The sequence below is a fragment of the Mercurialis annua genome, linkage group LG6, assembly GCF_937616625.2.
Source record: "Mercurialis annua linkage group LG6, ddMerAnnu1.2, whole genome shotgun sequence".
Taxonomy (NCBI): Eukaryota; Viridiplantae; Streptophyta; class Magnoliopsida; order Malpighiales; family Euphorbiaceae; genus Mercurialis; species Mercurialis annua.
The window spans coordinates 10,082,994-10,107,676 of record NC_065575.1 but is presented as its reverse complement, the minus strand read 5'-3'; the positions used below and the strand labels follow the sequence as shown (position 1 = coordinate 10,107,676).

The following is a 24,683-nucleotide window of genomic DNA, read 5'->3' as shown; positions in this document are numbered from 1 at the left end:
CCAAACGTCTCCGAACCCAGAACAACTCAAAACGAAATACATGTTTCAAAATATCTACCAACACCAATTCCTCAAAACTTGCTTGTCCATGAATCTTCTTGTTTAGTTTTTTGCATTCTGCATTCGACATTGTTTCAAACATTTTGAGTAGTCTCTAGATAATTATACTAACTTCCTCTTCAGTAGCCCATTCGAGTGATTGTACCACAAGGATAAATTTTTCCAAGTGTCCCTTTGAAGATAACAGAAACCTTAAGTAACCAACTTCCATAAAAAGTTGTTTTCCATGCCTTATTGCTTTCCCCTTCAGATAATCCACAAAGTTGTACCTGTTGATTTCGCCATCCTGATCAGTGTTAACATCTTGAAATCCTGGTTGTAGTATAGCAAGAACTTTGTAAGCTATTCCAGCAACTCCTTTGGACTTTGTAGCCTTGAAGTTTCCATGAAATTGTCATATATTCTTGCAGTAAACATGGGACGCCCCAAAGGACTCTAGAAGCTCTAGACCAATCTTTTTCATCTAGAGTTGCAACCTGGCCCCAACAATTGTCTAACATAGATTTTTCAAAATTAATTTATTGTCTTAAAAAATGGTTCTGATACATAAGACATCACTACAGATTGTTCTTTTAAATATAAGTTGTTTGGAAGAAATAAAGCTTCAACCAAATTATAACAATCTCGGACGACCAGGGCTTAGAGGTTTTAAGGTTAGTAGTAATCCCTGAAGAAAAAAATTTGGAGGACGCAGAGCGGACGCTGTTGGCAAATAATCGCAAGTGTACGATATCGCGCAAGTAATATAACTTGGAAGACCAAGTATCGATCCCACAAGGAACAATGAACTAAACAACTAAGTTCTAATATTCTTTAATTGGCTAGTAGGAAAATAAATGGATTTGTGTAAACTAATTATAATCTAAGTGAATTTAACTCAAGTAATTAGACTAAAAATCTGAAATCAAACAAATAAATCGAAGGATAAACAATAATGGTAAAAAGCTCAAGAATTGATAATTCCAAATAAACTAGTAGAAGAATGGATCAAAATTTATCTAGTGATTTTATTGTGAATCGAGCTATTCTAATGCACCGAATCCCGCTCTCTCAAGCCTCAAAGATTCAAATAAAATCACAACCTAATTAGCTAATCAATTATTAACTTGCTCTCACAATATTAAAACTGAATTAAATAACTAAATTGTAATTATGAAGCAAACTCAACGACTACCTAAATTCCAACCCGCTCTCACGGTGTTTTCCTCTAAGTTTTTAATTACCTATGTCTATTTAATTAACAATCTCTCAATTAGTTAATTAAACACAAAATCATGAACTAAGTGATCAAATTAATTCAAGCATTAATCTTAGTAATTAAAACACAATTTTACTCACTTAATAAATCCTAATCCAATTCGAAAACTAGTCTAAGTGTTCATATCAATCCCCGAACAAAGGATTTAGTTACACATGCTTAAGCTTAAATTAAACAAAGAAGAAGATGAAGAATTAAACATAATTAGAACAATAAATACCGGAGTTGTCAATTTCGGAAGAATCGTCTAGATTAAACTTGAAATCTTCACAATCGTTCTTTGCAGAAACTAATAATAAACTACTTATAAACTGCTGAGAAATAGAAGCTAAAACGCTATTTTTAGAGAATGAAAATAAAACTAAAGTAGTCTAAATTATTCTACGTATTAAATTGAGTCTAGTACAAGGTCTTTATATAGTAGGAGAAGTTCCGGAGTCTTCTAATTTGTATTGCAAATCAATTTGTAATAGGAGTTGTAATTGTGAGTTGAGGAAGAATTTCACTCCAAATCAAATCCTGAAGCATGCGTGTTTTACTCTTGTTCCGTTCGGGAAGCCCTTGGTTCCGTTCGTGACATGCCTAATTTTCTTCTTTCCCGAACGGAACAAACCATTCACGTTCGAAAAACTCGTTGGCCAAAAGCTTTTGATATCAGATTCCTTCTTGAGTCCCGAACGGGACAAGGCTTTTCCGTTCGGGACTCATGCTTATTCTGCATGTTTTCCGTTCGGGACTCATCTTTTTCGAACGGAACAATCCTTTTTTTCTCAATCTCGTTCGTGAACTTCAATTCCTTCGTCCGCAAGCTACGCCTTTTACTCGTTCATGCAATCCATCACAATTTTGCCCCAAATAGTCGTTTTTCACCTAATTTCCACTGAAACACTAAGAAACACTATTAAACGTAAAAACGCCAAATAATGTATAAAAACAATACTACACATGATGAAAACCGACTATAATCGACCCTAAATATAGGAGTAAAATACTCCTATCAAACCTCCTCACACTTAACCTTTGCTTGTCCTCAAGCAAGAAATAAATCTTACTCTACAAAATATGTTAGAAATCATTAGCATATAACTTAATAATAAATCAATCAAAGAAATTCCCGACCCTATGAATAATATGAAAAACAACCTTCTAAAACCGACAACTAAATAATGATGCAATCGAATAACAATAATAATTTTATGACATAATTTAATATAACAACGGTTACTAACTCATTAGTACAAGGTCAAATTGAATCACACTTCAAGCTTCACTATCACTTGCGGGACATGGAAAATAATCAATTTCTCACTTAGGCAAATCATAGCACAATTTAGTAGAATCCGAGCTAATGGCATCAATATAATAACAAGTGTTTAGGGTATATATAATCAAAAGAAAAACTCACACTTGAAAACATGAATACTCACCATAAGCTTGCTCATAGTCCCGGACTCCGCTACTTGATTCGGTAATCAACAAAAATCATATGGTCTTTTATTGGGTTGTAATGTGGCTAAGGTAAAGGGTAGGTAAAAAGGATAAAACAAAGGCTAATTATCAACTTAATATACTATTTATTACTACTATTAACTTCTAGGTTGATCTAACTCCGGTTTTGCATTTATGTGAACTCTTAACTTTCTTTTATTTTTGAATTTACGCTCTACTCATTGCTTTTTGCAATCTCAGAATTTTTCTTCTTTTTGAAGCTTTTTGCTTTGCAAATTTCTATCTTTTTTTTTTTCAATCTTTTTCAAGGCGTAATCTTTATCTTTTAAGCACAATGTAGTTCACTTTCTCTTTTCACAAATCTTGAGTTATTAATCACCTATATTCATCATAGTCATAACAAATAATATATCAAGTCGATAAGGTAAATAAAAGAGGTAAAACATAGAACGGTAACGGGTAAAATATGGTAAAAACAATAAAAAGGCTTAAGGCTCAAATTGGTGTAATCTAAGGGATAAAGGGTAGTCTATTTAAGTGGTCTAAAAGAAAGGTTATACCTAATTGCCATAATCATCTAATTGTTGAAAACTCAATCGTGTAACTTTAAACGGACACCGAGCAAGTTCTAGGAATAAAACATGAAATCAATACTCACAACAAGGAAATTAAGCTCAAAACTCTCAAAAGTGTGTAGTGTTATGCCATAAACTCAATTCCTACTTAAATTATGCTACTCATGCCAAAAGTTTAAAAACGACTATAAAAATAAACAATCAACATGTCATGAATCCGCATCAAGTTATTCAATTATGTTTCAACGATTTGAACAAGTCTAAATTTTGAATTCACCCTTATTTCATCGGATTATGTCAACGAATTATTAAGTCATTAAGCAAGCATCGCTTATCAATTGTCGAATTAAGAAGTCGCGTTCATACATTCATTGATTCGGGGAACTCTAAGATTGACAAATTAATTAAGATACACACCAAATCAACTAACACTTTTATATTTAAAAGACAACGATTTAAAACGATACAAGACCTTGAAATAAACTAATTTAACACCTAATACAATCTACTAAAAAGAAAATAATAACTTCATAAAAATAAACCAAAACTGAAAATAAAGATAAATCACCGAAAAATAACCCAAACGAAAAATAAATTTTTCTTCCCCCCTCCTCACACTATTTCTAGCTATGTCCCCAAAGCTAAGAAATAAGAAATAAAAATAGAAAAAAATTGGAAAGAGTTTGGGTTTAGAAAAACAAATCTCGCTCTAGTCAAAGGCCGGTGGATCCGGTGATGGTTCCGGTGATGGATAACGCTCTCCGCCGGCGGCATTAAAGTAACCCCGAAGAAAATCCTCTTGCCGATTAAGGCGTGCTCGCATTCGATCTTGCCTCCATTGTAGTTGTGCAAGACCAACATGTTGTTCACGTCGGATATCTTCAAGTAATTTTTGGTTAGTTTCCCAACCAACTCGGTTTTGCTCCCATCCGATCCGGTTTTGCTCAACCAACTCAGAAAACCGTTGGTCAAACCCGGAAACATGAGCCGCTTCTCCGGCTTGAGAAGTTCCCGCGGGTTCCTCCCCCGCTCTTCTTTCTTCTCCACCTTCTACTTCCCGTGCTACCTCTTCTCGCCGTGTTCGTGCCACCAATCGTACCCTTCTATTATAGGGAATAACTCTTCCCTTCTTCACAAACCCGGCAACATCCAAATGGCTCATATTGAGAGACCGTGCTAGAATGGTCTCAAAAATCGCCAAAGTAGACGCCGTAGGCATACAATTGTATTTTTCCGCCAAAGCACGAATAATGAAACCATAGCCAATCTTGGATAATTCGGATGGAACTTCCCTTAACCGCTTCAAAAGACGATACGCCGTGTTGACTTGGTATGCTTCTATCTCCGGATGCAAAATAGCATTCAAAGCTAAAAGATCACTCTTGGCCACCTTCGTATATTCACCACGCCCGCCAAACGAGTGCCCAAACCACTTCACAAAAACCACAATAGCGATGTCTTTGATTTCATTAATCTTGGACCCCCTTGTCCGATAATCATCACGATCCGTCAATTCCCTCCATATCTCCACTTGATCAAAGTTTTGATCCCAATCTATCAACCCCGTTCCCCTCATTCCAAACAATTCCACCAAATCTTCAACACTAAGTGTGTGGCTAGTGTTGTTGATGCGGAAAGAAATAGAAGAAGGAGAACCGCTAACCGGTTTGAGAGTAGAGAAGAATTCACGAGTAAGTTCATCGTAAGAGTGATGACTAACCTTTGCCAATGCCGATAACCCCAAAATATCCAAATAACGCTCCACCTCATCCTTGATGCCAAGGTTCTCCATATCATCAAAATCGATTTGGAATGGAATTACCATTTCCCTTTCTTTGATACTCAAATATAAATCACCTTCCTCCTCTGTATGGATTTGGAAAGGTGCGTTATAGCGAGTAGTCAATATCGCCGAGGTGTTCACCCGAGATGAGGATGGAGCGGTTGATTTAGTACGTACCCTTCCCACGGCCGGTAAGGGTGGATTCGCCGCTTCTTGATTTCTCGTGCTTGAACGACGGATTGGTTGATTTTCGGCATTCTTGCTTCGCACCATGATTGCGGAATGAGAGTATTTTTAATAAATTTGGAGAATAAGAAAAGAAGAAAATTAGAAGAAGAATATGTGTGAACTAGAAAGTAGAAAAATGCAAGGTATTTATAGGAAAAATAAATAAAATCTCAAGATTTCCCTCCACTAATTTCAAACTCTCCATTTAATAACTTAAAATTGATTTAACGGTTTAGATCGAAGCCATGTAATCAATCCAAGTGAAATTGAAACACTAATGAATGGTTCGGATTTGCCAAATCATCAATCCAAGTGAAAAATTCAAATTTTTACAAAGCACAAATCTCAAAGAAACACAAGTTTCAAAAGAAACACAAATCTCAAAAGAAACACAAGTCCCAAGAAATCTACCACACTTTAATTCAAAATTCAAAATTCAAATTTTTCACAATTTTTGATGTTTCCCGAACGGGAATAATTTAATCCCGAACGGGATTAGGCTTAATTCTTGTCCCGTTCGAAACAAGGCAAAATTTTCCTTGTTCCCGAACGGAACTATGGCTTTCCGAACGGGACAAAGGCAAATTTTGCCTAGTCCCGAACGGAAGGTCCTTTCCCGTTCGGAAAAGTGAGAAGCCGAGGGCTCTTTCTCGAACGGGAATAGTGTGTCCCGTACGGGACTAAGGCAAAATTTGCCTAGTCCCGAACGGAAGTACCCTGTCCCGTTCGAAAAAAATTGAGGGCTGAGGAGGTTTTCGAACGGAAATAGCCTTTCCCGAACGGGACAAAGGCAAAATTTGCTTTTTTCCGAACGGGAAAGGTTTTTTTCACGAACGAAAACCTCCTGACATAATGTATATACCTGCATAATCACACAAAAACATACCCCGGAATTAAACGGAAATAAATAAACAAATTAAAAATTAAATACGCATAAAAGGAAAATAAAATAAATGAAACAAGACACGTAACCTCTCGAGATTGCCTCTCGAGTGCGCTTTATATTTGGTCAAAAGCTAGACCGTGGCCCGGAATTTATGTAGGAGTGGTGAACGTGATTTGTTCCACCACTTGATCCGTCAAAGGTCCAAGATACGGCTTGCACCGTTGTCCATTTACTTTGAAGATTTCGCCACTAGAGTTCTCCAATTCCAAAGCTCCATGACTTGCCACCGTTCGAATCTTGAAAGGACCGCTCCAACGGGATTTTAATTTCCCGGGAAATAATTTGAGGCGCGAGTTGTAGAGCAAGACAAAAGAGCCCTCCACAAACGTTTTAGGCACGATATGAGCGTCATGCCATCGTTTCGTCTTTTCTTTGTAAAGCTTGGCGTTTTCATAGGCATTAAACCGAAATTCGTCCAACTCATTGAGTTGAAGCATACGTTTCTCCCCCGCCGCTTTAAGGTCAAAATTGAGCTTTTTAATGGCCCAATACGCTCTATGTTCAAGTTCCACCGGAAGATGGCATGCTTTCCCAAAAACAATACGATATGGAGACATTCCGAGGGGCGTTTTAAAAGCCGTACGATATGCCCATAATGCATCATCTAGTTTCAGTGACCAATCTTTCCTTGTGTTATTAACCGTTTTCTCTAGAATTCTCTTTAGCTCACGGTTAGAAACTTCAACTTGCCCGCTTGTTTGAGGATGGTACGGAGTAGCGACCCGATGATAGACTTTATATTTCCGCATCAAGGCATCGAATTGCCTATTGCAAAAGTGAGATCCACCGTCGCTTATTATCGCTCTAGGAGTCCCGTATCGATTCATCAAACGTTTGAGAAAATCCAACACTACTTTGGCATCGTTAGTGGGTAATGCTTCCGCCTCTACCCATTTTGACACGTAATCTACGCACACCAATATGTATTGCTTTCCAAACGACATAGGAAAAGGACCCATGAAGTCTATTCCCCACACATCAAAAAGTTCCACCTCTTGAATGTTGGTAAGCGGCATTTCATCTCTCTTAGATATGTTCCCCACTCTTTGGCATCGATCGCAATGACTAACAAAGTCTTTTGCATCGCGAAATAGCGTAGGCCAAAAGAATCCGCACTCTAGCACACGAGCGGCGGTCCTTGATGTACCATAGTTGCCCGCATAGTCCGAGGAATGGCATTGACTAAGTATAGGCATCATCTCTTGTAGTGGTACACATCTCCTCAAAATCCCATCTCCACACACCTTGAAGAGGTACGGTTCCTCCCATAGAAACCGTTTAGCATCGCTCAAGAACTTCTTCCTTTGGTGGTAAGTCAAATCCGGTGGCATTATTTCGGAAGATAGATAGTTTGCGATATCCGCATACCATGGCGTTTCCACTTCCGAAAGTACCATCAACATCTCATCCGGAAACGTTTCATTAATCTCTACGCCACTTATAATTGGTTCCGGAATCTCTAACCTTGACAAGTGATCGGCGACGACGTTCTCCGTTCCTTTCTTGTCGCGAATTTCGATGTCAAACTCTTGCATAAGAAGCACCCATCGGATTAGTCTCGGTTTAGCATCTTGCTTTGCAAAAAGGTATCGAAGGGCCGCATGGTCCGTATAGATGATAACCTTAGAGCAAAGTAAGTACGACCGAAATTTATCCAATGCGAACACCACCGCAAGCATCTCTTTTTCGGTGGTGGTGTAATTGAGTTGAGCACCTGCCAATGTTCGGCTCGCATAGTATATCACGTGAAGCTTTTTCTCCCTCCGTTGCCCCAATACGCACCCGAGTGCTATATCGCTTGCATCACACATGAGTTCGAAAGGAAGAGTCCAATCGGGTGATGAAATAATTGGGGCCGAGATAAGGGCTTCTTTCAACCTAGCAAAAGCATCAAGGCAATCATTAGTAAATTCATAAGGAATATCTTTAACAAGTAAATTAGTTAAAGGACGAGCAATGGAAGAGAAATTTTTGATGAATCGTCGATAAAACCCGGCGTGCCCTAAGAAGGCACGAACTCCTTTTACGGTAGTTGGTGGTGGTAATTTCTCGATGATTCCCGTTTTTGCTCTATCTACTTCAATGCCGTCCTTGGAGATTTTATGTCCCAAGACAATTCCTTCCTCTACCATGAAATGGCACTTCTCCCAATTCAAGACTAGATTGGTCTCCTCACACCGGGCCAACACTCGTTCAAGATTATTTAAGCATATCTCAAAAGAGTCCCCGAATACCGAGAAATCATCCATGAAGACCTCCATAATATCTTCAATCATATCGGCGAAGATGGAAGTCATACATCGTTGAAATGTTGCCGGTGCATTACAAAGACCAAATGGCATTCTCCGATAAGCAAACGTTCCATAAGGACATGTGAAAGTTTTTTTCTCTTGGTCATCCGGGAAGATAAGAATTTGATTGTACCCGGAATATCCATCGAGAAAACAATAATAAGCGTGGCCCGCTACCCGCTCCAACATTTGATCGATAAATGGTAACGGAAAATGGTCCTTCCTCGTCTCCGTATTCAACTTGCGGTAGTCAATACAAACACGCCATCCCGTTACCGTCCTAGTGGAAATTTGCTCACCCTTCTCGTTCTCAATCACCGTCATCCCCCCTTTCTTTGGAACGCATTGGATGGGACTAACCCACGCACTATCGGATATGGGGTATATAATTCCGGCGTCGAGAAGTTTTACTATCTCCTTGTGCACGACCTCCTTCATATTTGGATTCAAACGCCGTTGTCTTTGAGCCGATGCTCTTGACTCATTTTCTAGGTGGATCTTGTGCATGACCACCGAGGGACTAATTCCTCGGATGTCCGAAATTTGCCAACCGATCGCCAATATATGTTGCTTCACCACTTTGACAACTCTCGCTTCTTGTGTTTCCGACAAGTTGTTTGAGATGATGATGGGAAGAGTCATGTTGTCGCCCAAAAACGCATACCGTAAGTGAGATGGTAACGTTTTAAGCTCAACCTTTGGTGGAGAGATAGAAGAAGGTGGTGTCACGCTCTCTCTTCTAATCAAATTTTCGGCTTTCGGCTCATCTTCTTTGGAATATTCTTCCCCGGAAGTTGCTTGTGTCTCCTCGGAATGGAATATGACTTTTGAAACCGGGAAAAGTTCTTCCACGAATTCATCAATCATATCCAATTTCATGCATTCCACCTCTTCAAAAGTGTTGCGCATAATCCTTTTCATATCAAACTCCACTTTGTCATCATCGATACGCAAAGTGAGTCGTCCGGCGTGCACATCTATCAATGCCCTCCCCGTGTTCATGAAAGGACGCCCAAGAATCATAGGGCATGTTTTATCCGCCGCATAGTCTAAGACGACAAAATCCACCGGAAAGATGAATTTGTCTACTTTGACTAGAACATCTTCTACCACTCCGTATGGCTTTTTGAGGGAGTGGTCCGCCAATTGAAGCATCATTGATGTTTGCTTCAAGGTTTGATCACCAAAAATATCCCTGAAAAGAAACAAAGGCATTAGATTGATACTTGCCCCTAAATCACATAGACAATTAATTGAATTTAAATCGCCTATTTTGCATGGAATTGTAAAACTCCCTGGGTCCTTAAGCTTGGTAGGCAAGTCACTAAGGATGAGTGAGCTACAATTTTCCGTTAGGGAAATTGTGCCTTTGTCGTCCCAACTCCTTTTCTTCGTTATGATTTCTTTGAGGAACTTCGCGTATTGAGGCATCTCACGCAAAGCATCCGCAAAGCTTATATTGATTTGGAGTTTCTTGAAAATTTCCAGAAATTTATGGAATTTTTGGTTATCCGGCGTCTTCTTCAATCGTCCCGGGAAAGGGACCTTCGGCACAAATGGAGGAGGAGGTGGCGGTTTTACATATGGAAGTTCGGTTACTTCCTCCTCATTTGTTCCCGTTGTTAGATCGATCGCTTTCTCTTTACTTGCATGTGGATCATCAAGTTCTTTCCCGCTTCGGAGTTCAATGGCTTTTACTTGCTCCCTTGGATTTGACTCCGTTGTAGACGGTAAACCCCCTTGAGCTCTATTTTGAAGCGAGATGGCAAGTTGAGAAATTTGAGTCTCGAGATGGTGATTGACGGAAGCTTGGTTCTTAAAACCGGTTCTAACTTCCTCAATAAGCTTGTCAATCTTGCTCCCCTCATCCGTATTCCGATTTTGAAAACCGGGTGGGGGTTGTGGTCGGTAGTTGTTGAAGTTGCCTTGGTTTTGTGGACCACGGTTTCCTCCTTGAAAATTTGCTCCTCCCATATTTGGGTTGGCATTGGCTTGACCCGCATTTTCCCTCCACGAAAAATTAGGATGATTCCTCCACCCCGGATTATAGGTGTTGGAATATGGGTCATTGCCTTGCCTTTGCCCATTGACATAGTTGACTTGCTCATTTGAGTTTTGATGTAGGACGGGGCAATCCATTCCCGAATGATCGTGCCCATCACAAGTCTCGCAACCCATTTGAACTACCGCAAGTTGAGCATTCCTTTGATTTGCTTGTTGTTTGTACATCTCGAGTTGTGCTAGAAGTGTCGCATTCTTCGCTTTCATTGCTTCAAATTCTTGGGTTTGCTCGAGGGTCATGATACCCTTTTGAGGTAGTTGCCTCAACCTCTCGGTTGACCAAGAACAACTATTTGTAGCGAGTTCCTCTAGCAAGTTATTGGCCTCATCATAAGTTTTCTTCATAAGTGATCCTCCCGATGCCGCATCAATCGTTGCCCGTGTAGCCTCATTGGTACCATTGTAGAAAATAGAGACAAGATGCTCCCTTCCTAGATGATGATGCGGACAATTTCTTTGAAGCTCTTTGAAGCGTTCCCAAGCTTGGTATAGAGATTCACCATGTAATTGGAGAAAATCTATAATTTCCTTGGTCATCCTTGCGGTCTTACCCATAGAGAAATACTTATTGAGAAAAGCTTGTGCCAATTGCTTCCATGTTGTGATTGAGGTGCTTGGAAGTGATTGAATCCAATTCCTCGCCTTATCCCTCAAAGAGAAAGGAAAAAGACGAAGCTTGATTTGATCCTCCGTCACATTATGGATTTTGAATGTGTTGCATACCTCCGTGAATTTTGAAAGATGGGCGTTTGGATCCTCGCGTTCCAACCCATAAAATTGACAACGACTCTCAAGTAGTTGAATCGTTCCCGGCTTGATTTCAAAATTGTTAGCGAGTATAGGAGGTGCAAAGCATCCATAGTTGGCGTTGTCGACGTTGGGTAAGAAGAATTCACCCAAGGTACGTCTTGCGGGAAGAGGGGCGACCCTCTCGTTTGGCCTATTAAGAGCTAGGCCATCATGTAGTGGTGGTGGAACAATCCCCTCGTGATTCAACGGAGGGTTACGGTCGTCCTCCATGGTTTTGGATTTCTGCGCTGTTTTTCGGATACTTCTTTCGAAGGATGTTAAATCTGACTGAAACGGTTCTAGCGGTTTTCTGGCACGTCGTGTATTAGGCATACACTAACCAAAACTCCTGCGCAAACAAAAACAAGAAAACCAACGTAAAATCCAAGAATCACAAAGTATAAAAATAACTAAATAGAACTAACTCAATCTAAGAATATGATACTTTTAATTAATTTAATTGCAATTGCTCCCCGGCAACGGCGCCAAAAACTTGTTGGCAAATAATCGCAAGTGTACGATATCGCGCAAGTAATATAACTTGGAAGACCAAGTATCGATCCCACAAGGAACAATGAACTAAACAACTAAGTTCTAATATTCTTTAATTGGCTAGTAGGAAAATAAATGGATTTGTGTAAACTAATTATAATCTAAGTGAATTTAACTCAAGTAATTAGACTAAAAATCTGAAATCAAACAAATAAATCGAAGGATAAACAATAATGGTAAAAAGCTCAAGAATTGATAATTCCAAATAAACTAGTAGAAGAATGGATCAAAATTTATCTAGTGATTTTATTGTGAATCGAGCTATTCTAATGCACCGAATCCCGCTCTCTCAAGCCTCAAAGATTCAAATAAAATCACAACCTAATTAGCTAATCAATTATTAACTTGCTCTCACAATATTAAAACTGAATTAAATAACTAAATTGTAATTATGAAGCAAACTCAACGACTACCTAAATTCCAACCCGCTCTCACGGTGTTTTCCTCTAAGTTTTTAATTACCTATGTCTATTTAATTAACAATCTCTCAATTAGTTAATTAAACACAAAATCATGAACTAAGTGATCAAATTAATTCAAGCATTAATCTTAGTAATTAAAACACAATTTTACTCACTTAATAAATCCTAATCCAATTCGAAAACTAGTCTAAGTGTTCATATCAATCCCCGAACAAAGGATTTAGTTACACATGCTTAAGCTTAAATTAAACAAAGAAGAAGATGAAGAATTAAACATAATTAGAACAATAAATACCGGAGTTGTCAATTTCGGAAGAATCGTCTAGATTAAACTTGAAATCTTCACAATCGTTCTTTGCAGAAACTAATAATAAACTACTTATAAACTGCTGAGAAATAGAAGCTAAAACGCTATTTTAAGAGAATGAAAATAAAACTAAAGTAGTCTAAATTATTCTACGTATTAAATTGAGTCTAGTACAAGGTCTTTATATAGTAGGAGAAGTTCCGGAGTCTTCTAATTTGTATTGCAAATCAATTTGTAATAGGAGTTGTAATTGTGAGTTGAGGAAGAATTTCACTCCAAATCAAATCCTGAAGCATGCGTGTTTTACTCTTGTTCCGTTCGGGAAGCCCTTGGTTCCGTTCGTGACATGCCTAATTTTCTTCTTTCCCGAACGGAACAAACCATTCACGTTCGAAAAACTCGTTGGCCGAAAGCTTTTGATATCAGATTCCTTCTTGAGTCCCGAACGGGACAAGGCTTTTACGTTCGGGACTCATGCTTATTCTGCATGTTTTCCGTTCGGGACTCATCTTTTTCGAACGGAACAATCCTTTTTTTCTCAATCTCGTTCGTGAACTTCAATTCCTTCGTCCGCAAGCTACGCCTTTTACTCGTTCATGCAATCCATCACAATTTTGCCCCAAATAGTCGTTTTTCACCTAATTTCCACTGAAACACTAACAAACACTATTAAACGTAAAAACGCCAAATAATGTATAAAAACAATACTACACATGATGAAAACCGACTATAATCGACCCTAAATATAGGAGTAAAATACTCCTATCAGACGCCCGGCTCCGCCTCAACGTGCCTCTGCCTTTGCTTGGTGTATAGATTAGGGGTTTTGTTGAGCGTATCAGAGTTCTTTAGTAGACACATTTTCTTGTAAAAATCTTGCATAGTCTTGGGGTTTGCAGCAAATGCCCTTGTGAACCCAGCATAATGTATCTCTCCATCATGTTCCATGATCTGCAGTTCCAAGTCTACTTCTTAATGTTGTGGTGTGGAGTGGGATGTACATGGCTCTTCCATGTTTTCACGTGAATCTTGATTAGTAGGGTTTGAATCGTAAAAAATTATAAGTTCTTGATTTGTAATGGTTTTAATTTTTCAGAAAATTTGAAATGCAAAGGGGTTGTTTAGTAATAGAAAATATTTTCCATTTCCTTTTCCTGTTTTCTTTTTACTCTCTTAGTTTTCCATTTCCAAAAGAAATTACGTTTGTTTTATTTAATTTCTACATTATTTTTATTTTTGATTTTTCAAAATTAATTTATTGTTTTAAAAAAATGTTCTGATATATAAGACATCACTACAAATTATTCTTTTAAATATAAGTTATTTGGAAGACATAAAGCTTCAACCAAATTATAACAATCTCGGACGACCAGGGTTTAGAGGTTAAGGTCATTAATCCCTCAAAAAAATCTTTGGAGGAGGCAGGGCGGACGCCCGGCTCCGCCTCAATGTACCTCCACTTATGCCTGGTGTATAGATTAGGGGTTTTGTTGAGCGTATCAGAGTTCTTTAGTAGACACATTTTTTTGTAAAAATCTTTCACAATCTTGGGGTTTACAGCAAATGCCCTTGTGAATCCAGCATAATGTATCTCTCCATCATGTTCCATGATCTGCAGTTCCAAGTCTACTTCTTAATGTTGTGGTGTGGAGTGGGATGTACATGGCTCTTCCATGTTTTCACGTGAATCTTGATTAGTAGGGTTTGAATCGTAAAAAATTATAAGTTCTTGATTTGTAATGGTTTTAATTTTTCAGAAAATTTGAAATGCAAAGGGGTTGTTTAGTAATAGAAAATATTTTCCATTTCCTTTTCCTGTTTTCTTTTTACTCTCTTAGTTTTCCATTTCCAAAAGAAATTACGTTTGTTTTATTTAATTTCTACATTATTTTTATTTTTGATTTTTCAAAATTAATTTATTGTTTTAAAAAAATGTTCTGATATATAAGACATCACTACAAATTATTCTTTTAAATATAAGTTATTTGGAAGACATAAAGCTTCAACCAAATTATAACAATCTCGGACGACCAGGGCTTAAAGGTTAAGGTCATTAATCCCTCAAAAAAATCTTTGGAGGAGGCAGGGCGGACGCCCGGCTCCGCCTCAATGTACCTCCACTTATGCCTGGTGTATAGATTAGGGGTTTTGTTGAGCGTATCAGAGTTCTTTAGTAGACACATTTTTTTGTAAAAATCTTTCACAATCTTGGGGTTTACAGCAAATGCCCTTGTGAACCCAGCATAATGTATCTCTCCGTCATGTTCCATGATCTGCAGTTCCAAATTTACTTCTTCATGTTGTGGGTGGAGTGGGATGTACATGGCTCTTCCATGTTTTCACGTGAATCTTGATTAGTAGGGTTTGTATCATAGAAAATTATAAGTTCTTGATTTGTGATGGTTTTATTTTTTCAGAATATTTGAAATGCAAAGGGGTTGTTTAGTAATAGAAAATATTTTCCATTTTCCTTTGTCTGTTTTCTTTTTATTCTCTTAGTTTTCCATTTTCAAAAAGAAATTACGTTTGTTTTATTTAATTTCTACATTGTTTTTATTTTTGATTTTTCAAAATTAATTTATTGTTTTAAAAAAATGTTCTGATATATAAAACATCGCTACAAATTGTTCTTTTAAATATAAGTTGTTTGGGAGACGTAAAGCTTCAACTAAATTATAACAATTTTATCAGTAAAAAAAATGAAATTATAAAACCCACTAAAATTATGATGTAGAAAAATACAAATTTCATAAATGTAATTATGAATTCTTATAGACAAAATAACTCTAAAGACTATAAATAAAAAAAGTCAATATATCATCTCTCGACGCGCTCATAAGATTTTGCTGAGACATACCTTTTTCATAAACTCCTATTCCCTCTCTACCATAAAATGTAAACAATTCACCTGCTCGATTTTCTCTTCTGATAAAATTATGTAAAGTACAACATGTTATAAGAAGTACAACATGCTCGATCTTCTCTGTTTTTGAAATTATCTCCTCGATCTTCTCTTCTCTTCTAATAAAATTAACAATGGATTTTAAGTTTCTAGCGACATATTTTTCTATCACTAATTCTCTTTTTCCGGTTGACTAGTTCAATCATCGGTTTAACTGTCGATTTGTTTGGTTCGATCGGGTCCAACCCGGTTTGACTGGAATTTTAATTTTTTGCTGTTTTGAAACCGGGCCAATGACCAGATTCCGAGTCGATCGACCGAGCCAGTTCTTCAAATACTGAACAAAACAAAATAAAATCCTTGATTTAAAAAAATAGAAAAAATTAGAAAAAAAATACTCCTTTTTTTTAAAAAACTAGTTTCGCATTACGTGCTATGCATCTGGCAAGTAACTTAATTCGTCGATTGATTCAAAATAATTTTTAATATTAATTAGTCTTGGTTATTCTAAGTAGTAATCAACTACTTCTTTGGCTAGAGAAATAGTTAAATTTGAATATTATTATTTTATTCTGAATAGCAAAATTCCACTTTTACGAATTAGAACATGATTAAAAACTAAATAGATCATTTACATATAATACAAATCTATTTAAATGAATTAATGTTGATAAGTGATGGAGTCTGTCTTCTGATCCAATGAATAACCTGCAAAGCAGGGTAAAAAGCCAATCAGACGATCGTTCTCCGATTAACTCTCCGATGCTAAAGTCAATTTAGGTTTTGAGCAATGTTTTGTGTATATCAAATTAGTTGTGTTTGTAGGCATATCTCATGTATTTACATAAGGCATAAAAGATACCTTTTGGAGTCCAATTCGGAATGTGATTCTGATAGGAGTAAAATACTCCTATGTATTCTAGTTGTTTTCCGTATGCTTTTACGTGTTTCACCATACTTTTTGGTTGCTTTGTATACCTTATTGCGTGTGTGTGTTGTAGGGAAGATGGGGCAAAGTAGAGTCTTTTTTGTCCTAAAAGAAGGAATAATCGATAACCGAGAAAAGGAGCAAAGTCTTGAAGCGTTTTGACGAAGAATTCTCCCCCTCGGATAGAGGGCTCAATCGAGCTCCTTGGTTTAATGAAGGGCTCGATCGAGCCCTAGCATTTTGAGCTCAAGGAAAATCTCTCGGTTATAGGACTCGATCGAGCTCCTCTTCTTTAATGAAGGGCTCGATCGAGCCCTAGCACAAAATAGGGGGCTGAGATTCAAACTTTCACAAGAAACAAGATCGAGGCCCACTTCCGGATTTAGCCAAACACAACTATTGTACTAGGAGATTATTTACCTCTTTTGTCTGGACTATATAAGACATTTTATCTCCATTTTAGGGTTAATGTTGTATTCACTTTTATATCATTAATTTGAGTAGAGATTATTCCTTTTGTAGAGAGAAATTTTAGGGCTTTTTGCCATCTTCTCCAAGCTACATTTTACTCTATTGTTGTATGCTTAAGTTCTTATATCAAGATTGGTTCTCATTTATAATTGAAGCTTTCTCTTTATTGAATGTTTATTGTTGGTTTTCTATAAAGGTAAGTAGTTCTCTTACTTTAAAGCTTTATTGTTCTTTAGTTGTTATTGTTGTTGACTGAGCCATGATTGGCTAAGCCCCCTTGTTTATAAAGGTTGGTATGAAGCTTGTGATTGCATGATTGGGTTAGGGTTTAGGCTTGGTGTTGTTTTAATTAATGGTCCTAATGCTTGTTTTAGTCTAGCTACCTAAAATATGATCCTAGGTTAATTAACGCTTCGAGAGAAGGTTAATTAATTGGATTAGGTTGATTAGAATCTTCATACTTAACACTATGAGAGTGGGTTAGGGATTAGGAATCCTTAGAGTTGATTATTAATTGTTGACTTGCTTGCTAATCTTTTTAGTGCCACGAGAGTGGGTTAGGCTTGGTTAGTAGGCTTGTTTGCGGTTTTGTAGCTCTTTGAGACTCGAGAGAGCGGGAGTTATGCTTTAGAAGTGCTGGTTCACATTTATAACCTTAGACCCGATTCCCTTGATTGCATGACCTTAGTGTAGTATCGACCTCCAAACTTCTTTCTATTAATATCTCATTTAGTTGTTATTCACTTTAATTATTAGCAATTGTTTATTTAGCTTGTTCATTGTAAATTTGGTTTATGTTTAATTGTTGATGTATACTTAGTTGTTAAATAATTTCCTTCTCGTTTTGCTAAGCGAATTAAGATTGTTAAGAAAATCATTCTCAATTAATCCACTATCCTCGTGGGTTCGACAACCCGGACTTTTAAGTCCAATCTATATTACAAGTTGGTAATTCTATCAACAGATTTACTAGTCTTATTTAGGAGTGAATACCTAAATAGGCGGATTTGACAAGATATCTGATGACTTCAGTTATGGAAGGCAATCCCAAATTATTAGCCTCCTGATCATATTCCTCTTCTGTGAAATCAGATCCTTGGACGACGCGCTTTGATATCGATTCTTATTTCGCTGTTGTTAGGGATTCAAGCGAATGTAATACTCGGGCGAATCCTCTTTTAGTTTTTAGGGCAAGGCAAAGTCCTTTAGGATTTGGGTGCTCTTATTCGTTAGGTTTTGCCTTTGGCGAGCCATCAGATTCGCTCCGGTCACTTCTTTGACAGATGTCATTCACCAGTTGCGTTTGATTTTAAGGTTTCGACTCTTCGGTTTTGTGGACCGTAGTCATTTCCCTTTCGGATTTTGTGAGGGTTTTATATATCATTTTTGTCGTTTTCTTTTCTTATTCTCTTATCTTCTCTATTTTCCATTTCCTTTGAAATTTTTACTGCTTTTTTTTTGTTTTTCTTCAAGATTTAACATTTTAGAGTTGCTATATACCTATCCTTGGACTTTGTTTTGTGTTCTTCATGTTCTCGGTGTTTTGATTCATTTTGATCTTTAAACCTTTAAAATTTTAAAAAACTTATGTTTCCATCCATTTTTTGTATTTAGAATGATGTCCGACAAAACTAAAAAGACTCGGGGTGTTAGGGACGATGTGGAATGCACCCGCAACACCCTTTCATCTGAGCGAATTATTCACTTGATTATCATTTCCTGGAGGAGTTTGAGGTAGTGAAACCTGGCTCTTCGTTTCGGGTGAACCATATTCCAAAGCTGCCTAGGAAATTGGTGATTTTTGAAGAATACCTTCTCGTCGGCTTGAGGTTTCCTCTTGAGCCTTTTTTGAGAGAAATCTATCTTAATCTGTGCATTCCACCTGAGCAGCTTCATCTCAATGATGTCCGAGTAATCATTTCTTTTCTTGAGTCGTGTCTGTCTCGGGACCAAGTTCCGTCTTCAGATTTTTTAAATTATTTATATTATTTCTCTTGTCAAAAAAACAAAGAGTTTATTTATGTTGGCGGAAGGCCTGGCCGCTTGTTATTTTTCTTCCCAGTTCTTTGAAGAACTGGACTTTAAAATTTTTCATAGTTCAACATAATTCTTTGTCTACTTTGCCTCACGACAATACTGATGGCAAGGTAAAGTTTTCAAATCTTCCCAGTCTTTCTAAGGAGGAGGTTGAGTTGCAAATACCTTATATTAGATTGTAAGACTAATAAGCCTAAGTATAACGACTTGATAGAGAGTTACTTAGAGCGTCATTTTTTTCTTTCGATGAGTATTCCTGGTCGAGGTATTTTTTCTAAGTTTTATTTGTTTTTGTTGTTTTTAGGATGTCTACCTCTCTCAACGATCTTCTTGTTAACTTTTCAGTGGATATGTCTCCCGATATGGGCGAAGTGAATAGTGGCCCTCCCGTTTCCATTGTAATCCTAAAATGTCTAGGTGATTGGCTAGAATTGATTTGATTGCTAAATTACGTGGTTAGTCCTTTAGCCTGTTAATTTTGGATTGGCATGCTTTTAGAAAGCGGTAAACAATGCAAACAAGCTCACAGGCAGTTGATATGCACATAAGGTGAGGAATACTTTTAAACCTCGTTGACTTTGAGTGCCAGGAACTCGTGCGTATTTGACAGTCGGTGTGTTCATAACCGATTCTCAGAAAAAACACAGATGTCGTCCGTCTCGTTGATACGGTTCTATCGATTTGAACTGGGTTTGATTTCGAGTTCGGGTGGGTCCGGAACTCGGTCTGTATGTGGCTGGATTCGCCTCTAATGGGCTTGTTGGCCCGTTTTATACATCATGTTACATTTTTTGACTTCGGGGTCCGTATTACATTGGGTATGGACCAATACAGTGCATAAAATTAAAGTACATTAAATTCCCTATGTTTGGTTCAAGCTGGGCCTAATTTTAAGCCCAAACGAGCTTGGAAACCTAAAAGCAAGATTTGATCATAGTCTGGATGGAACTAGTTCTGGAGAGGTAGGGGCATCAAGAACATAGTGCAGCGCCAGAGGTTTTCAGCTGGCGTCGGTGCTAGTTATGGCAGCGGCGGCGTCGGTCTGATGTATGAAGAGGCAACAACTCGTTTTAGGTTCGGTTTCTCACTGTTTCAGCCTCATTTTTTGTGAAAAGACAGACAAAACGCATATAACAGAACAAATAATGCAAATATAACAATCTGGGAGTGCTTAAAAGCGAATTAAAACACCAAAAACAACAAATTACAGCAACTTAATGGCAAATCTAGTTTATGGCAAACAAGCTTAAAAACCACCTAAACATGCTTTTTAGGTATTTTGATTGACTGAAATTATGGAACTAAACATACAAAGCACAATAATCTGGCTATTAACATGATTCCTAATTGATTTTATGGCAGTTGTGGTCAAAATATCAAATTGATCACAATGGCAATTATTAGCGAAAATTGACAAAAACAACTAATTATGCACCATAGTTCGTAAATATTCAGCAGATGTGAATAGAATGAAATAAAAGTGATACAGGAATATAGAGGGTTCTCAGAATTACCGATATGAGTCCTTGGCTTGTTTACAGGCGAAGTGGATGCAGAATTTCGAATCTGTGCAGTCTTCATTCTTGAAGGATTAAAGCGTTTAGCTTGTTTTCTGGTCTAAAATCGAATGAAATTTAGGTGTGTCTGTAGGGTGTTCGTCCAAAACTAGGGTTTCCTAGGAGGAGTTCGGTTTTTAGTAAGGTTTTCGGTAATCTGGTCCGACCTCTAACTAGGATGTCTAGTAGGGGGTATTTATAGGGGTGATGAATAACCTAGGGTTTCTAGAGGCTAAATTAGTTTTAAGTTACTATTTACTTAATTTGAGTTTGATTTAAAGTTGAAGAAGTTTTAAATGATAGACTAATAGGATTAGGATTATCTTTAAATTATTTACCTTAGGATTTTACATTTAAAATTCTGATTTGGACTTACTAGTTAAAAAAAGAGGCGCTAAAAGTTAGTTTTGGTGCCTAGAAGTGTCAAAGAAGGCTTCTGGGACCCTATGGGTTTGGGTATAGTCAATTTTAGTCCGTCAAACTTGCAAATTGGCGCATAAACTTCTAAGATATTGAATTAGTCCAATTTCTTTGTATATTTATAGGTTATTTACGACTAACTATGCTTTAATCCTCCAAGTTCACAGCTATGCACTAATTACGCCTACTTGGATTCCAAAAAGCAAATCTATAGCTCGTAATCCGGACGAATTTCTCTAGAAATCATCATCAGACGCTTCAGTCCTTTGTCACTTTTTACCTATACAGAAAATAGGTGTCTACAAGTACGCAAAGTAAATAGCAAACTGACGACTTGCTATCCAAAAATCAAACACATCAAGCAACTCCTTTATACTCCTTGAACTCTGGGTCCCCCCGATAGTTATCTCGTCCGATCTAGATCAAAAACGATAACAAAAAGCAATTAAAAGTGATCGTAATATAGAGACACTCTAGACACAAACACATAACGAATATATAATAGACCCATAGTACTCAAAACGTACAAACCCGATATCGATCAAAAATCTTAAAATACGCATTTTCTGCCTCTAAATAATATTATTCCAAATACTATTTAACTAGTTATGCAAACTAGCTAAAAACCAACTTATTATTTAATTTTCAAAAGTAGGTTTTTAACCAAATTTGAGTTTTAAAACCGACCACTTAAAATAACTGAAATCGTGATTACACACTTCAAACATACTCTATGCAATACAGTCAAACATTTTTTTTAATCTCGAGTTGAAAATAACACACGTCGGGTTTAGAAACTGGGCCGAAAGTCACCTTCCTATGTATATTGGGAACAGCCCTGCTCACAACAGTGAGTAGGATTCTGCTCAGGCAAGCAAGTTTGCTTGCCTGAGCAGAACATGTTCTACTCCTCGGAGCAAAACCGAGCTCGTCGGAATTTAATCTGACATGCCCCCTATGCAAGCAACCCAAAAACTCAACCAAACACCATCAAAATCCTAACCAAAAATTGCACTAAAACTCGGCTTTAACACCAGATCCAAAACAGAAAATATCTCCACTTTAACCTCAACAAAATCAGCCAAAACACAACAAAAATTAAATTTAAAAATTATACATTGAGCTTTAATGAGTTAGCTCTTCAACCGACCTTGAATTTCTGAAAACGATTGTCAGAATTGGAAAAAACAGACTCCGCCATGCAAGTTGCTCCAAGAAAACAATTAAGAAAATGAACTTGGTGATGGTGATGGTGGAGGTTGGCGTGGTAATAGCGAAGGGAAGATTGGTTTTGCTTTTGATTTCACATTTCAAATGGAAGATAAAGTGTGTGGGTGTGTGGGGGGGGGGTATTTATAGGTTTACTTAGTGGGAAAAAGTGTCATGCAAACCCAAGCCAAAATACGCTTTAACTCACACACTAAACTTATCATCCAAATTGATCCAAATTAATTTCTTAACTAAACGTAACTTTGACGATAATTTGTTAACAATAAATAACGGACTTTGGCATAATAAAAACTAGCTCGAAACCTTTATTTATTTTATTTTAATTTTTATTGGTATGTTATCCCCAGTCTAAACCGATAAAATTTTCCAATTTAACTTACTGATTCAAGATAATTAAAATAGACCCTTCTTGGTCTTAATCCAAAATATTTTATTTTATTCTCAACCTTCTTGACTTTAACTATTGTAAATTAGGACAGGTGGCACCACTTTATAACCGTAAAAATATGGGGTATTACAGATCTGGTCTAATCATGACATAAACTTAATCATGGAAATCATAGTAGTTTATTATAAAAAGCAGTTGAAACATCACACATTTAAAACTACAAATATTTGCAGATATGCATGTAAACATGTGAAAAAGTGACAGAGATTATTAGAGTGTAACACCCCATAATTTCAATTGTCGGTTTTGCCTCGTGTCATTGTATTCATAATCGGAATTATAAAATTTGAATATCAATTTGGTTAAGAATATCAATTATTAGGAAAATTTATTAAATTTATCAAAATTATGGCTTTTAATTATAATATAATTTGGATAAAATAATTTTATCGAGACTAAAATATTTTTTTAATAAGGAATAATTTAGAAAAAAATATGGGAAATACTTTGAATATTTGGGTATAATAATTAAAAGTCGTGAAATGATAATTTAAAAATTAATTTGAAAAATTAATATCAAGATTTAAGAATTTCAGTTATAAGTTATGATTAATAAAGTCAATGTATTATTTAGATATATTGTTAATAGTAATTAAATTAATGGCTAAAGGTTATGAACCTTTTTGAGCTTTTAGCCAATTGAAACAATAGAACAAAATAAAAATGATGGGTTTATGAACCAAAAGTGAAACAGCACAACCAAATTTCCATTCTTTATGTTTCAACTTCTTCTTCTTTATTTACACGAAGAAGAACAAAGCTTTAAACCCTAAACCTTCAAATCCATATCCAAGCCTCGTTTCTTCACCGAATCAATTAAAAACATCAAATTCATCATCCTTACTCATCAATTTCCAAGCGGGAAGCAAGAATTCTTCAATCGGTGAGGTGTATCGACGGATCGATCGAATCGATCGGTGAATTTTTGGAGTAATTATCGGTTACATCAACTAAAAACTAAGAATATGTAAGGAATTAAGCTTTAATTTTGTTATTTTAGATTATAATAGCTTTGAATTAACTTTGATTTGAGTTGTGATGTGTTTGAAGTTGTGTTGAATCGAAGCTTGATAACTCAGTTTTATGATTCTGGATTATTGATTTTAACTACTATAATGGTGTTGAATTTCTTATTTAAGTTGTGCTAAACTTGGATTGAGTTTAGTTTAAGGTTGGTTTGTTAATTAAATTTAATATATTACTGAAATCGTGAATTGGTTATGATTAAGTTAGTAAGTTTTTATCGATGGATTGTTTAATTATGGACTGCTAAAGTTGATTATTAGGGCTGTAAGAGTATTAGTAAAACTGAAAATGATATGTTGGGTGTGTTAAAATAGCACCGACATATTCTCTTCTCTAAGTTTCTAGAGATTTGTATGGCTAGATTATTAAAGAAAGGACTAGAGAAAATAATTAGGAAAAACCTAGAAGTTAGACAACCGACCTATGACATGTATATATATAGGAGTGGCCTTATCAAATGCACATGTAAGAGAGTGAAAAGCATTAAGAGTGAGTGTGTGCATTAATCTACGTGAGTGGAGTGTTTGTTTGTATAGAAAGTGCAAGTGTGTGTGTTGTAAAAGTTTCTTTTGGTATTAATAAAAATAATTTTGTTCAATTTAGTCCTCCTAAAATCTTACAATTGGTATCAGAGTGGGACGATTAGGGACCCGTTTAAGGAAAGGTTGAGCAAGCGATCCAGGATTGTGCTACGTTGAAACGCCACTAGCACGCAGTCAGGGACCGTGCAGAGTATTGGTCAAGGACCAAGCGATTTGGTTAATCAGAGAAATTAACCAAAGAAATGGCGGATATGTCAACTTCGGTGAGTACCCTTGAAAAACTTAATACTAGTAATTATAGCACTTGAAGTACTCGTATACAATTTTATTTGCTCGGTCAAGATCTCTATGAGATCGTCGGAGGGAGTGAAACGACACCCCCGATAAGTCAAGATGACCTTA

The 24,683-nt window shown here is 36.7% G+C and overlaps 1 non-coding gene across 1 annotated transcript; it reads left to right on the top strand.

Annotated features, from left to right (window-relative positions):
* Positions 1-11,084: 11,084 nt before the first annotated feature.
* Positions 11,085-11,191, top strand: LOC126654191 (small nucleolar RNA R71). Its single transcript, XR_007632447.1, has one exon. It is a non-coding gene; the product is annotated as a small nucleolar RNA R71 (small nucleolar RNA).
* The last annotated feature ends 13,492 nt before the right edge of the window (positions 11,192-24,683 follow it).